The 14,475-nt window shown below is 43.4% G+C and overlaps 1 long non-coding RNA gene across 1 annotated transcript; it reads right to left on the bottom strand.

Annotated features, from left to right (window-relative positions):
* Positions 1–10,020: 10,020 nt before the first annotated feature.
* Positions 10,021–13,811, bottom strand: LOC142361739 (uncharacterized). Its single transcript, XR_012764354.1, has 3 exons — positions 13,670–13,811; positions 12,030–12,085; positions 10,021–10,646 (listed from the first exon to the last, which is right to left on the bottom strand). It is a non-coding gene; the product is annotated as an uncharacterized LOC142361739 (long non-coding RNA).
* Positions 13,812–14,475: the final 664 nt, after the last annotated feature.

The following is a 14,475-nucleotide window of genomic DNA, read 5'->3' as shown; positions in this document are numbered from 1 at the left end:
AATAAAAAGCTTCACACAGTATAACTCCAGCTCTAAATAGTCCCCTCTTCCCCCAGTCACACGCGTAACTGTAGTTAACCACGGAGTCAAATCTGTGAAATTGTAATGTCAAAAGCAAATATCTAATTTTTTTTTTTAAAGAGTATGTCTTAATGATATTCCTTTAAGAAAATACGATTTTAACAGATGAATTCATAGTATGCAGCAAGTATCATTAACTGAAAGCAGGGAAAGCTCAGGATGAGATTTTTTTTGTGTGCTGCTGAGTTTTGGTTTTTTTAGAGGCTTTTCTTTGCAAGGCTTTGCTTTTGTCTCCTGCCTTCCCACTCACAGTCTCACTCCAGTTTCCCATGCCTGGAGCTAATTCAGCATCTAATCAGGAGACAGATAGGTTCTGAAAGCATCCAGCTGCCTTGCTTTAACCCAATGGTTACACAGAATTTCTAGAGATTTAAAAAAAAAAAAACCCCTCAAACACAAAACCACAACACACCAAACAAACCAAAGAACAAACAAGCAAAAATCCTAGTTCTAGTCCTCAATTTAAAGCTAATTACATACTGCAGGCCCATCAGGTCAGGTCAAGAATACTGTGGTACAGCACAGACCTCTTTGACTTGGCTCTGAGCACCATAGCAAATCCACTGCCCCCAGGAAAACAGATCCATCCCTAAACCTTGGAGTACAGCCTCAGCCGCTACTATTATCCCCTCCTCTATAGATAAAAAGCTCAGGCCACACACAGATATAGCACAGAAACACGCAGGAGCTTCAGAGTTGGATGGATACAGTTAAAGATGATTTTGTGTTCAGGTGACACTCATATGTCAAATATTGCTACCCTTCAAATTCTGCACGTGGCAAAGGTGAGTGATGGAAGAGCTCCTAATGTTTTCTGCTCCACTTCAGTGTTCCCTTGGAAGAGTCCCACCCTCCTTTTTGCCTTCAGAGATGCACAGTCAAGACCAGCACGCAGTCCGCATGTCTGTAAGCGTCACACCAACAAAAGCATTTACCCTTTGCTCTGCATTGGGAAGCGAGGAAATGTTAAATTTCAAGCCATTCTCCACAGCCCTAAAGCTTCTTTTTTTCTATTGGGCTATAAGATCCCCCTTTGCTTACCTGACATAATCTTCTGAAAGACCACAGGTGCCTGAATTGCTGGGCAATACCGCTTTCAGAGATCTGTCACCACCTCTGTTCAGAAAAGTAGCACATAATCCCAGTACACAGAACAGTTTGCTGGTGCAAAGGAGACCCCAGCAACTGAGATGGGAAGAGTTAGGACCACTCATAAGTCCTCTGGTCAAGAGCTAAGAACCACCCCCACCAGCAGGAGATGGAAAGGATGCTTTAGGGATAGGTGTTATAGCTGAAGTCAATCTTCTGCAGGCCTGCTGTCAGCCTGGGATCGGTGGATTAGTGCTGAGTGCTGCATTAGCAGCAGCTGAGAAAATGGGAGTAGTAGATGCTGATTGTATGGCACACGTGGTGGTTATTTGCTAAATAACTGAATGACACTCATTCCCCTCCAAATCAAACCTTTAACAAAAGGGGCATTTCACAGGCCCCTATCTCAGCATCCTAGTTGTACTGGGACGAGTTGCCCAGCTTTTTACATTGGATCATATGAAAGCATAAGGTGAAGGCACCACCAAAGAAATACCTGGGCCTGTGCTAAATACAGTATGGGCCTTGGTCGAATAACAAGTGTGTGTCCAAGGTATTTCGACTCAGCTGGAAGAGAGCGTATTGGGGCAATACACTCTGTGATGAGTATGAGTGAAGACTGTGCCCCTCTGTTTCAAGATCCATGAGCAGCTGAATACTGACGAACTCGACTTTGATATTCACTCTAGCTAGTAATTAGAGAAAACATAGTATTCTATTTACAGTGGACTGCAAATGTCAACTATTATCTTCTTATTCTCAAGATCAGCTACATAAATAACATTGCATTTTATTCTTCCCAGTGAAGAATATGCTACTTCTTAAATATAAAATGTCATGCAAATGCTACAAGTGTACATTCTGGGCAAGCGCAGGTTAAGGTCTCATGCAGTCATAGCCTCAAACAGCTAACTGACAGTGGAGGTTGTGCTGGATTTCTCCTCCTTGCCCTTCAGAGAGGGAAAAAAAGAAAGATGAAGTCTGTTTCCGAGATCACATCTTGCTAGCTCGTTATTGGAGCTCACTTCTTACTCCTGCTGGCTCCAGGAGGTTGCCCAGGGCTTACACCTGAGCTGCGTTCAGGGTCGGGGTGGTTGTGAAGCCATTTGCCCTGGCAGGCATAGTCTTTCTTGTCTCATGTGGTAATATGGGAAAGAATTACCTTCTGTTGGCGTGGCAGTGATGGGGAAAGAGAGGCCTGTGCACTCATTTTAAATAACAATCACCTTCCCTGGGCTAAAAGCTCCATAGAGAAGGCAAAATTTTACCCGTCAGCGTCTGCAGTTCACAGGTTCATGCCTTCCTCAGCCACTGGTGAACATATGGCAGCAATGCCTTAACAAGGAACAATTAGGCAGAGACATATATTTATAGTTAATTATCATGTTGGGGCAGCAAGAGCAGAGCAGAGCGAACTCCAAATGCAAAATTCTGCCCCCTCTCCGTTCCATGTGGATTATATTAGCCCCTCTCGTGTTTGCTTATCCCTCTTGGGAGCCTTTTCAAAGTGTTCTCAGCTCTGGGATTTAATGCCTGGCATGGCTGATGTGCGGAATTAAAAATGTAAGGCATATTTGCCACCTTCGGTTTTTAGATTAGCAACAGAGAAAATAGTTGGTGGCCTGCGAGGGCCCAAGGGATGCAGCAGTAGGGCGAGCGGAGGCGGGAGAGCAGAGCCCATCACCAGGCAGCCCAGAGGGAGAGAGGGAGGCAAAAGTCCCACTGGAGCCACAGGAGCAACCGGAGGAGAGGGAAGCTGTGGATGAAAGCTCTGTCAAATGCTGATTGCTGTATGTTGTCTGGCACGGAAACCTGTTGAAGTGTGATTTCAGTAGACAAGAGGAGAAGGATTTGTCTGCAGCCCGTCGGCGAGGAAGAGGACAGGGTTGTAGCTTGACTGATACCTGCAGCTGTTTGCAGTGAGAGGGCTTTGGCAAAAGAGGGACAAAAACCTGACTATCACTGGATGGTCCTGATGTACGAAACTAAAAATCTTTAATTGAAGTAATGAAGAGAATGGGAAGTGCATTTTCTCCACTCTTAACGGAAGGTTACTAACCGCTCTAGCATTTGCTTTCTGAAGTGGCCTACGGACATTTTCCAGACACCATTCTACCTGTTTTCCAGTTCGTCTTGTTTACTGAGTGTTGTTTAAACCCTCAAGGCATAGCTATTAAAGCAGTACTTACGAAAATGGTCTCTCATAACACTTTTGAAGGATCTTCTCAGACACCAGGGTTACCACCACTCCGGCAAGACTACAAACCAGAATAAATTCCTAATATTTTACTTTTATTTTTATACTGTTCTTTTGGTAAATAGAGCAGTGTAATTCACAGGCACATAACCTGTGGTTTAGGTGCCACAGGGGCATTTGCAACAGGTTTAAAATAATCTTGAGACAGTGGTGGGCTTTTTTTTTATCCATGGTTTCAATTTTTGTCAGAACAACTTCTTGCCTTTCCTGCTCTGAGTCACCATTTTGTGCAGAACAGCATGGGCGCTGCTGCGGTATTTTATGTAAGGGTTTATTTGTGCGCCTTTATAGAGACAAATCTGCACAGTGGTTTGTAATGTGTTTTTTCCAATTGATTTTAAATTCCAGCCTCCTGCAACTAATCTTTGACGTTACTACAAGTTTGCTGGTTTTGTGACTACGTGACTGACATGGTCTAACATCGCTGGTGAAGGAGCAGTGTCTGTAGGGCAATTCCTCTTGAACTAACGCCAGTCCTGCCGGAGTGACTTTGGCCCATTATCTTCAAGCTTATCTTTTGTTCTCCAAAGGGCATTCCTTTTCCACACCGCAAGCCCACATGGTTTCCCGGGTAGCGTGGATTTCCCTTCACATAAAGGTGCAAATTAAGCGTCTCCATCCTTCAACAAATTTGGGACGTGTGTGACTGCCTCTCAAACTGGCAAGCAGCACAGACGTGAAAAAGCACAGAACATGGACTGGAGTCCCTGGATATTTTCCACCATCCGGTCCTTAATGCTTGCTGTAGCTCCCCGCTTCCCACGCTGGCTGCCAAGCGGAGCCCAGCCAGCTCCAGACACAGGGTTAAGGGGACGGTGGGGTCAGTGAGCGCTGGGCTGCAGCTCAGTGTTGCTGAAGGAAATATTCCTCTGCTCTAAGGAGACACTGAAATAGTTGAACTGCCAGCATCTGCTTCCTCTTAGAACATCTATTTTACTCCTACATTTGACAGATGGACCAGTGATGGGGAGATGAGTGCCGAGAGCCTCCAGCTAATTTCACTGATTTGGAAATATAACGGAGGAATACATGTATTTTTATCCCTCGCTGTTTTCACAGGGGATTTACTCCTTTCATTCAGCAAAGACCAGAGCTACAAATCCAATTTCAGTTTCCTTTAGCAAGGAGTGGAGCAGGAGATGGAGGTGTGAAGGTTTGGCTGATTCGTACCAAAGGTTTGGCGGATCTAAACCATTTCACTCATTTTCATGTTTTTGCACGCCTGCTAAATATCTCAGACACAGTTAACAAATATGTTCTTAGTGCGAGGACTGCTTCTGGAGTAGAAGGAGCTATTTTCGATTTCCAGCTGGATTTCCCACCCTACTTCGAACAGGCCGCAAAGCTTTCTCTCGGCTAGCCCCTCGGTTTTGTTGGGCAGGTGACACAGTGATTCTGCCATTGCTCTTGCCTCCCTTCTTGGGCTCCGTGGATTTTTTCCTCTCATGCATCCCCAACTCCCAAACTTGCAGTGGGGGTATTCTTGCCCGATGTCCTGCCTGAGATTCACAGGCTCTACGTGCTAGTGTGAGTCAGCAGTAATCACCCTTCATCTTTAGGAAAGACAGTGGTGAAGGAGTTGAAGGTGATTCAGCAGAACACTTTATTATCAGTATCACACTGGAAGTCATCACACCTGAGTCATCAGGTCCGAGCTTTACAATCACAGGTGATCATGTAATAGGTAGTTATTCTAAAGGCTTTCTGTAGTAGCCTGAAATACGCCAACCGTTATACTTACAGACTGCAAATTAAAGCACTACAGAAGGGCAAGGACGGCGCCTTAACACTGTGAGCAATTTCACATTTGCCTACCCTGTCAAACATTCTTCTCTCAGTTCTAACAGAACACAGCACTGCAGTTGGAAATCAGTTTATTCTGATGAGTCAGTGCTCATAGTATTATCCTGGCACCACTGAGGCACTAGCAATTAAACCTTATTCTCCAGTTGTTCTGCCTTTTTAATCACTGCCAGTTCTCATGTGTTTCTGGCTTATTACTTGCTCTGAAGGAGCTGGAGGCAGATGGCCGATCAGATATTGCAGAGACGCGCCATACTGATGTCAGTCTAACTGCAGAGTTAAAGTCTGCGGTCTGACCAAAAAAGATTGGATTTATGTAATGAATCCACTGTGGGGTTACGTTGCAGCATCCATTAAAACAAGAGCAAAACAGCACTGGATACCAGTATCATAAAAGGAACCAGCAGTTAATTGTGTGATTGGCTTGGTTAATGTTTGTGATAAATTACAGTAATTAGCAATGTAAACTAAAGGCAAAGGCATTTCTTCCAGAATTTAACTATTTCTAATTTATTTTTAAAACTGTGCGGCTGGCGGTAGCTATTTATGAGGCTGAGGGTGAACCATCACCAGACTGAGCTGCACAGAGAAGGCTCTTCTGAGGACGTGCAAGTCTGCAGGCTTCCTCTGCAGCCCTGCCAGCACGCTGACCCTGTCTGTTGCTGTCTTCCCCTTCTGGTCTACCTTCCCAGACAAAGCCTACTAATTATGTGATAATTTGTACGAGTCGAATCAGTAAAAGGTCAGCATGAGACCAAGAAACTCCTAGTTTGTGGCTTAACAAATGCAGTGCTTAACATGTTTTGCCTATAAGTATTTTACAGCAATGACATGCTGTCCTCTCAGTGCTTTATAAGGCCAAGTGGATAATCTTTCCTTATCTCCTAAATATGTTTTGTGTAATACCCTGAATAGCATTTGGAGCTGCTAATAAAAACACTATTTTTTAATGGATGTTCTAATTTTACAAAATCCCATTTCATTATTTGTTTACTTAGTATAAAGATGTTACATTCTGCAAATATTTTCTTTAAGGCTGACAATATTTTGAAGGCCTGTCAGAATGAAAGTGCTGGGTTTTTAATGTAAGCAGAAGAGACCATCTGAATGCCAGAATGCCAGTTTCCTTCCTCCAAGACTCCTGCAAAACTGCAGGCATCGCATGCTGTTAAGAAGCATCCATGGGCCATGACCCTAATCAATGCCATCATCACCAGTTCGTTGTTAGCCCTTCACTGAGCCCACACAGAATGGTGAATAATTCAGGTGGCAGATTTGCCAGGTGGAGTGCAGGCTGTGGGAGCTCTTGCAGCCACGGGTGTCTTAGACCCACATTTCTGTTCTAGATTATCACTAGCTACCTCAACCCCAATGGAGGACATCCTATTTGATTGCTTTTCACATCTGAGAAAATGAAAAATAATTTCTTCTAGGAGAGTGTCCTGCCCATGAGCTAATGTTCCCTCAGGATCTGAGAAGAAACGCTTGAAAACATCTTTTTCAAGGTTCTGCTGTGTGCCATAGACATAAAGCTTCCTTCCATGTAATAAAAAAAATTAATATATCTTAACAGCTACTGTTTAAAGTATTCACCTGGCTTGCCTTGCCCTACAAACACCTAAGTATTTTTAAACTGCCATTGGATAAAATTCAAAAGCAATTCCTGAAGCCATCCAGGGGGTAACATATTCTTCCGTGTGTCTGCAACAGAAATGAGTTGGAAGTAGGTGCTCAGTTGCTGAGGTTTCTCACAACTGAGGTACCTTTGGGGCACACAGTCCCAGAACTCCAGGCAATGGGAAACATTAACAATGGAAACTGAAGCTGCTATAGACTGCATCTAGTCTAGATTTAGATGGGATTTAGATGCCAAAGTTCCTTTATGGATCTGGACCTTGGTGCAATGAAGCTTCCACTGGATTTCAACAACAGGTCTGTTGTTTGACCTCTGGTCCTCCCTTCACTTTCCAAAGAAAGGTGGAAACATAATAAGATTACCATATGCCCCTGATAATACTTGAAGCAGCAGCTAAAGAGATAAAGGGGATTCATGGATAACTTGTATGTACTCAGAGGGAACTGATTTTCATGGAGAAAACGGCAGAATCCCTCTCTGAAATGTACACAGCATTTGCATTTTCCAGAAGACAATGCAGCTAACTTCTTTACATGGTTTTACAGAGTACTTAAACAGTTCTTCAGTGTGAAAAGTTATGTTTTTTCCAAGTATGTATAGATTTATTGAGCATTTAACAATGGCTAGAAATACAGTCTACACCGAAACAGTTGTCTGAAATCTGTTGACAAATACCTTGTTATAAACATAGTTGAGATGCCACAAAATATTTTCGCTAAATAAAGCATAGCCATGTGTTATTCTGATTCCAGAGATGCTGATGTAGCAAAACATGTATTCATAAATTCACTTTACCAGACAGTACCGTAAGGACACAACTACCATGTTTCCAAGGAGATCCCACAACAGATCCCACATTAAACAATGTTCCAGCTTCATTTTCAATGAACATGGTTTTCTTTTTAGTTTAAAAATGGGACATCATCTGAAAAGTACATACACATACTCAAGCTGTGGATTAATCAGGCCCTGCCTTCAGCTGATGCCTCTATTATGGAGCTCATAACAGAAAATGTTTTATGTTCACCCCAGACACAGCTTCACCTACTTTTAGTTAAAAAGTTCTTCCTCTTCTCTTTAGAGAGGTGATGGCAAAGGTGAACACACTCAGTGTGTTCTTATAGCCTCATTTACATATGTTTCATGTCATGAGTCTTTTGCTTTATCTAGGTTATCCCACCTCATCCTTATCTTTGGTAACTGAGCAGGGAACTTACAGCAGGACCAGGTAGGGAAGAAGAAATGACACCCTGGGCAAGGGCCTGTACTCCAGATAGCTGCCCAGGGATTTTCGGGGGGGGGCTGAAGGGAGCTAAGGGTGTGCTAGCTTCTGGCTGGCCTCAGTGTAAGAGCTCGTCAGCGAGGCGAGGAGCCGCTCTCGTTAACCGCAGCTTTGAGCAGCAGAGTGGGATGCTCCTAAGTTCAGGGGAGTTGGTGCACAGAGTGCTTTGGCCGTGTTTCTGCCTGTCAAGCTTGTCCTCCAGCCCTTCTCTGAGGTCGGCCCCAGTCGCAGCCGTACCCGTGGGATGAGAGGGACGGCGCAGACGGGCAGACTATGGGGCACCGTGGCTATATAAGGCTTCGCAAACAGAGGAGGGAAGTGGTGCGTGGATCTCCTGCCAGGCCCCTTTATAGCACAAAAACTACCGAGTCCCCAAAATATGCAGGGTCAGGTTGTGGGTTTAAAGCGCAGAGATGACGAGCATGAGAAGGAACCACAATTTTAACTTCTTGCAGGCTCAGAAAACAGATGCCTTCCTAGCCTTGAATCTTTGGAAAATGAAGGGTGTGAGGCCTCACAGTCTGCCCTTTGCACTCCGTGTTCTTCTGGGATCTAGTGGTCATACCATATCTCTCAGAACTGCTAAATGAGCCTTTACAAAAAATAAAAAGCAATTTAAGAGCCAAGGAGAAATGCCAGAAGCGTCAGTGGTAGGCATCCTTCCCTACCCCCAGCCCACCAGCCGTGCTTGCTGGGAAGTTTTCCTTGCTGGACCTGCATTAAAAACACTCTGTGCTGGGCTTGATTTCCATGAAAAGGAAGATTCCACATGCTCATGTCAGAGCTTGACCCCAAGCTCACATCCCTACTGCCAGAAGGTATTCTTTTATGCCCAATGCAACAACTTGATTTCAACCTGCAAACCACAGGCAGGCCAGAATCCTCTCAGAAAAAAAAAAAAAAGCAAGCCTAATTTTTACACAGAGTCCCCAGTTCTCCATGTTCCTCGGGACAACGCTGCTTAGAGGACCTCAAACAGAGGATAGAGCTGGCACCAACACTCTAGACTGCAGCCTTTCTTCACAGCTGCAAGCACACTTGCATCTGAGCTATCCATGCCACCTACTCATCTCAGGAGTCAGGATTGCACAGCTGACATGCAAGCTGACATGTCAACTCTCAATGATGAGGACTCAAGTTGGAAATAAGTAGAAGTCACAGCTGAAAAGCTTGCTAAAGCTTTGTTGCAAGAGATGGCAACACATACAAGAGGTTAGCAAGTTTCCCTGAAAAGCAGAATTACTTTTGAAATCCATTGTAGACAGTGAGTGAGCCCTGGTTCTCTCCGTTATGCTCCCCTCCTCTTCTGAAGATGCTTTTTTTTCTGCATTCTGGGTTTTTTTTTGCTTTTAATAAGGGAGAAAATTAATGTGAAGGACAAGTGCTATGCTATAGGAAACATTCATTCTCTCTAAAGAAAATCAAGAAAAAGCCAGTGAGCATTCAGGGAAGTACTTTTGTAGGACCCTGTGCTAGCCTCATTTCTTGAGAAACATCTCTCTGGATAGTTTTCTGAAGAATTCATTATACCACCCAGTGACCTGAATTTATCCCATATAAACTAGATATATTTAGAAAAAGTAGCAGTCAAAACCATATGATGCCATCATTGATTTATACGCAGAGCAGCAACAAATGAGCAAGAAAGTTAAAAAGTAATGAGAGAGGTCTAGCAGATGGGCGAAGCACCAAAATAAATATTCTGATAAAAACACAGATTCAGCAAACCACCAAACCCAGTATATTCTTGGGAATTTGGATTTATTTGGGTTAACTAAGTAAATTTGCTAAGATGTTGTTAAACTGTTATAATACGAAGGCACAGAACACGACCAAGGACAGTTCAACATAATCGAGATATCAGAATATCAGGATATCAGAGAGAAAATGCAGATCTTATTGTAGCTCAGTTACACTTTACCCCCGTCACGCAAGCTTAAAAATCCTTCTAGAAGAGCTGCCCTTTTCCACAATCCGCGTCACTGAAATGAGATGCAGCAGTGGTATTTGTGCACCGAGAGCCCTCGGCTGCTGGTCCTCATGTCACGCCTTCATATTTTATACGAAATTGCTTTCATTTCAGGAAACTGGGCTCAAACTTGGGAAAAAAGTACAGTAACGCAAGTGTATAAAATCCTGTGCTGCCTTAATGGGACATGGCAACTTGGCAAACAACTTCTCATTAGCAAGGTTTTTGGTCAACTTGGTTCCCGTTTTCTGCTGCAGAATAGGAAATGTCAGACAAATAATACTTTTGTTTTGGGGAATGTGGGCTTGTTATAGCTGGGAAATCCAGTGCCATTACTGCTAGTGGCTTGGGCGCAGATTCTGAAACTCAGCTGTTCCCTTATTTCCCATACCCCAGCTTTGAACCTGCTCATGGATGAGGGAAGTGGGTAACCCCTCCTTTTGATCAGAAAAAGACAGTCATGGGTTCTACGCTGTGATAATAAAAAATTATTTTAAGTGGGTAACACTGCTGCACATTCCCTTGCGATCTGCAAATGAAATAGAAGGATTTTCAATGGTATGGTTTTCTTGTATATACAGCCTGTGTACAGAACTAACATTTAATTATATCTTTTAGGTTAAGAACATCTGAAAATAGCCTCCAACTGCAATTACAACCCATGGATGGCAGATGTATTTCCAGATATAATCATCTGTTCTGGGCAGAAAAATGAGACTTACGTGGCCTGAAACCAAGATCAAATTTTAAAAACACTTTTAGAGAAATCATTTCTAGCATGATGGTTTCTGAACAGCTCTAAGTTAATCCAAGTGCAAGGTGACACCAACAATTTCTCCCTGCCCCCCTCCTCCACCTGTGTGTTTCCTGCCTTCTCCTGGGCCTGTGACCGGATGGTGACCAGAGCAGGACACTTACCCAGCTGCACAACAGCCTCAGTCTTTGCTGGGCTCATTTTCAGCAGTCCAGGCTGTGATAATCCCCAACCAACAGTCTTAGATACAAAAGCGCTCTCAAACTATGTACAATTCAAGTACTTTATTACTGCTGTAAATCAATAGTTTGGTTCATGTGACAGCAGCAGCCCTGGGATGCGGATGGGAGCCTGGTGTGTGAACCACACAGCCCTGCTCCGTATCTGCTGCCCCCGGCTCGCAGCCTGAAGCCCTGCACCCGCTGCCCATCTCTCGCTCTTGTGCAGGAACCCTTTGCCTGAGTGGGAGCAGGGCTGACGGGTTCCAGCTGTAACGTCTGGGCCTGAGCAGAGTTTCCAGCGTTAGAGCTCAGGATGAATAGACATTTGTAAAAAAACATATGGCAGGCAACTCTTATGAGTAGCTTTAACCAAAAACAAAAGCTGAATGCTGTACAAATGGGGAAACTTCGGTCATGGGAGACTGTATAGCGGTTTTCTGAAAAATATAAGTTTGTTGGATATGGCTGTCTCAGCCTATCAAATCAATAGTTTCTGAATTTAGTGGGATTTATATAAACAGAGTGTAGTCTCTAAGGTGCTGTGTATGGTCTGTTTGGTATAAATATTTATGATCGTTCTAAAATCAGTGTTTTTTCTAAAGCGTGCTTTTGTTTAATACAACTCATGATAGTTTCTGTGTTAAATATGCAGTTTCGGTTTTTAAGAGAGAAACAGAGGCAACACAGAAACCCACAGTAAACAGTGCTTCGATGGTGCCTAATCAACGGAGAGTTGTTCTGGTTTAATCTAAGCCTGCTTCTTGAGCACAGTCTATTTGCATTTAGCCGTGACTAGGAAGACCTGATCTTGGATATGGTAAGTGCTCCAAAACGCTTGGAGAAACAGTAAACTTCCATGTGATGTATTCGAAAGAGCTGCTGTTATGGCATAATTGTGTGTGAAAATACAGACAAATAAACTAATCAACACACTTACGTGGAAAAAACTTTCCTGCACGGAACCCTCTTTAGGCTGAGTGATCAGCTTCATAACTGTTAAAAAAAAAATCTTAAAATTAATAATTCTGTGAAGTCGTAGTTAAAACCGGGCTGTCCTGAGACAGCTCCTAACATCATTTAGGACTGGGCTTAAGTTAAGAGGAGTGCTGGCAGGGTTGGTGCTTCTGCAGCTGCAGTTGTTGGGATTTCCCCTGGGCATTCTCAGTTCTGGCAGTCCGGGGTCCTGGCATCAGCATTACGGGGATAAAACAAAGCAGATATTCTGTTTCCCTCAGAATTAAAAAGGTTCTACATTAATATGTCCATAGAATATACTCCAACAAACACCCCCATGACACAGGCTCTTTCCTTCCAGCTGGATACACTATACTTTGCTTCTCAGGTCTTTTTTATGTGCAAAAGGAACAGCAGCAGCTCTCTTAACACGGCAAAGAGGGACACAGGCTTTCTCTGAACGTGTTTGAAAGATGGAGTTCATTTTGCATCTCCCTCTGCTTTAACACCTTGCTGCTTTGTGCAGTTCTGGATCTTTCTGAATTTTCTTTCTGGATAGCAGTCTGCACTGTATAGCAAGCTGTAGGCTGGCTGAAATGATTGTCTGTGCTTAACAGCTGCTCAGGGCAGCACGTTTAAAAGCACCATAGTTTGGTTTGCTTTCTAGTCTGTTTTTAAATGCCGTGGTAAAAACACACTGCAAATACTATGACAGCAATAGCTTACATGTCCTTATGTACAAATCTAAAGGTACACCTAAATGTCTATCAAAACCCAGAAATATGCAATTTGCTGCCAGATGTACGTGGCACTTGCAGACAGTACAATTCAGCGCTTGTGTGGTAAAATTACATTGAAATTTCACTTGTCTCTCCCGTTCGATAGTGTCCACAATGTGTAAATACACCATTTGCAGGCTCATAGGTTTCACTATTTGAAAAACAGGCCCTTCTTTCTTCTCTGTTTATTAACTATGCATTCATAAAGCACTCTGTAATTATTTGAAAGTATATGTAAATCCTGTCAAGTTGTGGTGGGTAGGATGCTTCCAGGTAGCATAAGCATCGTACTTTCTACTGCCAAAAAGTCGACAGCCGCATCTCACATGTGCCAAGAAGCAGCTGTTACCATTTGGGCTGTATGGTACTGGGTTAGGTTTCAGTTCGCTGCGGTAGAGAACATACCTTGCGCTAACATTTAGCCATGGCTGGAGCGCCTGGTCCTTAAAAAGTAATGCAGGAGTGCTAAAATCAGGTGTGCACATTTTTTTCTTGTTTTTCAGCCTGGTGGGTTTTTCTCCCCCAAATAAATTACTATTAGCATTTTCATTCTTATCTTCATTACATTAGCAATGGAAAAGTAGCTATAGATTGTAACTTTGCTTGAAATTTTACTGGTGACGTGCAATTGCTTTTCATAAGTCCGTTCCTTAGTACTTTTCTCATTATTGCTGAATAAATTTAGTTCCAGGATGTTTGGAAAAACTGGCAAATGTTTGCCAAACTGTCTGTAACAAAAAGACTATGAAATTAGTTGTGAGCTTTGCTGGAGTCATAAGAAAAGTTTATCTTTAATTACAGTTCAAACATTGTAAATCGAATTATATGAGTATAAATAAAATACCTCACAGCCTCCCAGTCTGACCTCAGCAACTGACTGTCTCTCCCAAAGCCTATGAATCACTTGTGCTTCAGGTAATTGAAATTCATCCTCAGCCGTTTTCTGCAGATAGCAATTACTAGATCATATGGAGAAAGCTGCTGAGCTTATGGAAACCCAGCTATAAAATGAATTCCTGCTCCCATCGCCTTGTATTCTCTTTGCAGCCACTGGATCGAGTCCAGATTTTTTTACTCATGTGTGCTGCTGCAATACCATGCTGGACTGACTCTGGCCAGAAAGAACATTGCATTCTGCTCCCTTCCTCCCTTGGCACGCACTGTGTGTACACAGCTAATTCCATCCACCCTTTGCTAACTTGCTGGTTTTTTCATGCTGCCTTTTTCCCTGCCTCACCTTCCTTTTTAAAGCTCTTTCTCCTTTTAATAAGATCTGTACAATTTTCAAGTGTTTCTGACTATACATGACTTCATCTCTTTTCCCTCTGACCCCTCGCCACGAGCTGCATTTCCAGTGTTTCTCTCTCTTGGCTTGTTGTAGGTCCTGTCAAGCCTTGTCGTTGCCACTGCGCTGCTGCACAGCTCGCTCTGCAAAGGCTGCTTGTTATTATGTGGATATTAGTCAGCCCTGCAGAGAAGGCTGCATTGTGCTACGGGTGAGGTTGGACCCTGACCAAATAAATAAAGCTCCATTTTGCTTCCTTTCAGAGATCAGTTTATTCTGGCGCAATCCGCAGCAGAACTAAAGGAATCAAGTCTCAAGGCCATCAGAAGACACGGAGACTTCTGGAGTCTGTGTGCATAGACTGG

This window comes from Opisthocomus hoazin, chromosome 6 (assembly GCF_030867145.1).
Source record: "Opisthocomus hoazin isolate bOpiHoa1 chromosome 6, bOpiHoa1.hap1, whole genome shotgun sequence".
In the NCBI taxonomy this organism is placed as follows: Eukaryota; Metazoa; Chordata; class Aves; order Opisthocomiformes; family Opisthocomidae; genus Opisthocomus; species Opisthocomus hoazin.
Note: the sequence above shows the minus strand (reverse complement) of the source record. Positions and strands in the feature narration are given on the sequence as shown.